At 37.2% G+C, this 3,300-nt stretch overlaps 1 long non-coding RNA gene and 1 pseudogene across 1 annotated transcript; both read right to left on the reverse strand.

Moving 5' to 3' along the window:
• Positions 1 to 1,527: 1,527 nt before the first annotated feature.
• LOC149159910 (uncharacterized) lies at positions 1,528 to 2,227 on the reverse strand. Its single transcript, XR_016261169.1, has 2 exons — positions 2,089 to 2,227; positions 1,528 to 1,783 (listed from the first exon to the last, which is right to left on the reverse strand). It is a non-coding gene; the product is annotated as an uncharacterized LOC149159910 (long non-coding RNA).
• Positions 2,228 to 2,443: 216 nt separating this feature from the next.
• Positions 2,444 to 3,062, reverse strand: LOC149159911 (heat shock cognate 70 kDa protein pseudogene; annotated as a pseudogene).
• Positions 3,063 to 3,300: the final 238 nt, after the last annotated feature.

The following is a 3,300-nucleotide window of genomic DNA, read 5'->3' on the forward strand; positions in this document are numbered from 1 at the left end:
AGAGTCTCATCGCCAGCAGGCAGTCTCTGCGATGAGTTTCATGGCCAGCAGAAGAGTCTCATCGCCAGCACGGCAGGCCTGGCCTTTCATGGCCCATTACCATGGGAAAAAAATTATTTTTCTATGAAAAAACAGATTAAACGAACGGCAGAAAACACTCCAATCATCTAACACACAAAATCAATGGCTCAGGATCGCACACGTCACATTTTAGGGATGTCTTTCTCAGAGGGAACGCCTTACGGCGTAATGATAAGAAAACCATGAGACAAATGAAAATATCTCACTAATTCGGAATTATTACATACATAAAAAAAATTGGCCTTTAACTTCTTTTAGCTTCAACTTTTTGACTCTCAAAATATACAATTAAATTATTTAACCAACACCAAACATCTTAATCTAAAATTCATCATACAAATTCAAATAATAATAATATGAAAATTTAATTTTTATAATATTTTAGATAAATTAAATAAAATATATTAATTATATAAAACAGGAATATTTTTCAAATAAATAAACAAAATTACAAACCAATCAACCATATGGAACAACCTGATAAACCAATCAACCATATGGAACAACCTGATAAAAATAAGTAATTGATACATTTTGGAAAGTGAACGATGTAAAATTGATAAAGTTCAAAATACAGTATGCTAAAATTGTGGAGAGATCTATTAATACATAAGATGTGCCAAACAAAAAATAACAATATCAATATATATTTATGCCTGAGTGAAATCTTTTACTAATAACCTCTTTCTTCGAAAAGGGTTTGCTTTTTAAAAAGTGACTAAAACTGCCATAAATTAAAGGAGGAGGACTCTGTATTCTTAATATAAGAGCCAGAGGTGAAGGAAATTTAAAAAAAATCAATTGAAGACCACTTTTGAGGGTTTACCAAAACTTGGTATAGATTTATCAACCAATATTGAGATTGGAAAGTATTTTAATCACAGATCTATTAATTTATATTGACATTAGGAAATCATTAAAGGTTTTATTAAGAAATTGAACACATTCAACTTCTAGATTTAGAAATCTAAACCCAGTATAATTGACACTGACAATGATTAACAGTGGTAAAACGTTTATGGTTTGTTGACATTGCAGCAATATTCAAGTTTGAAGTTAAGTCATTGCATTAACTATGCCCTGTCTCAAACAAAACATCAAGTCATTATCTTAGCTATGCCCTGTCTAACCAGTAAACTTCAATATAAGCACATTATTTCCATATCAGTTTGCCACTGAAAATGTTTTAAAAAATAGATAAAGAAACTTGGCAGTGAGCAGTCAGAAGAGTATGCCCAGGAAATAAATATGCATTCTTGACATAATGAGTGTTAGATCTCTTCATTGACACGTTTCACTTGGCAAGTTACAAAGTATCACCATAATGAAGGAGCAACAAAGACGCAGTGATGAACGTTATAAAACCTTACAAAAAAAGTTTCATAGCAAAACATGGAAAGCGGCTTTCCTTGCAGAGCCTTATTGGATTCGAACTCTGAACTCCTGTGAAGAAAGTATATTTATATATACAGAGGAGAGAACCAGAAACGCTAACTAAAAGGCAATGCAGGCTTTGTGTGTTGCTTGCGGTCGGTAGCAGAGTCAGCCAAACCGAACACATTCAAACAAAACCCCTTATTGAGCTATGAAAAATAAAGATCCTCTCTTCTCCTCACAGAAGCTCCTTGCGCAGGCGAGCTGGTTGCACTACGTGCCTCCCCATCAAGCATTTCGTAGCCCCTCTCAAAGCCTTCCGCCAAGCCTAGGAAAAAATAATATATCAGAACCTAAATCAGATTTGAAAAAACGAAAAAAAACTTCTGAAAAGAAGTGAAGGGTTAGCTAAATCAGTTTTCCCCAATTTAGGTGATTATTTAATTAGTTTCTTGTTAACAAATACTCAATTTAAATCTTCTTGATTCGACGTCTTCTTGATTTTCTTGATTTGTAGTTTCAATCAGGATACACAATTTCGCCAAAAGAAAAAACAGATTGACAACATGAATTATGCTCAAATTAAAGTACAGATTGAAAACATGAATTCTGCTCAGATTAAAGTTTCTTTACCTTCTCTGCAGCTGCAGAGATCAAAGCATATGTGTTGATTTGGGCGGCCGTTAGCCTAGAGTTCTTGAGGTTCCCAACGGATCTCAAATGTGAGCCAAACCCTGGTTTACGCACAGTCCCATTCAGGGAAGTTTTCCATGTAACAAATGAGTCCAACTCTCTTGATGAATTGACATTGAGGCAATAGCAGCAGCAGCAGTGGGCTCATTGATGATTCTCATAACATTCAAATCAGAGATTGCCCCTGCGTCATTGGTTGCCTGCCTTTGAGAATCATTGAAGTGTGCAGGAACAGTGACCACAGCATTCTTAACAGTGGTCCCGAGGTAAGCTTCTGCAATCTCCTTCATCTTTGTTAAAACCATGGAAGAGATCTCTTCGGCTGCAAAATACTTCTCCTCCCTTTGTATGTTACAACGATGCTGGGCTTATCGCCATCCCCTGAAATGACCTTGAAAGGCCATAATTTCGCATCGCTCACAACGGAGGGATCAGAGAACCTCCTACCAACCAACCGCTTTGCATCTGCCATAACATAGAGAACTGATTTAGATTGAACACAAATGCAAATTCTACATAAACAGAAGAATCTTACAGATGCAAATTCAAGCCTTCATATCAATCAACTTCAAAAAACTATAAGCTGAATTATGTCCATCCTGGTTCATATTCAAGAATGAAAAGGGAATTAATATACAACAACTGAATCACATATACAGAAATAAGCAGTGGAATAAACTCCCTCAAAAGAGTGACAGAGATTACTAACCGAAAACAGTGTTGATAGGGTTCATGGCGACCTGGTTCTTCGCAGCATCTCCGATGAGACGCTCTGTATCAGTAAAAGCGACATAGGAGGGAGTGGTTCGATTCCACTGATCATTGGTGATGATTTCCACCCTGACGTGCTGCCACACTCCCACACACGAGTACGTCGTCCCCAGATCGATTCCAATCGCTGCTCCCTCGCCCATATTGACACTCTCACACACAGAACGCAGAGAGGGAGTTAACTTACGAAATTGGGCCGAGAGCGATCGAACGCAGAGAGGGAGTTAACTTACGAAATTGGCCCGGGAGCTATCGAAAATGTCATAAAAACAGAGTACATACACCTTATCATTATCTGCAAAATGCTAAGCATGCAGGGAAGAAAGACATGAAGAGTCTCTGGAAAGAGTCTCATCTCTAGCCGAAGAGTCTCATCGCCAG

The sequence above is a fragment of the Pinus tabuliformis genome, chromosome 5_2 (genome assembly GCF_031772625.1).
Source record: "Pinus tabuliformis cultivar Carrire ecotype Pingquan chromosome 5_2, CPIR1, whole genome shotgun sequence".
Lineage (NCBI taxonomy): Eukaryota > Viridiplantae > Streptophyta > Pinopsida > Pinales > Pinaceae > Pinus > Pinus tabuliformis.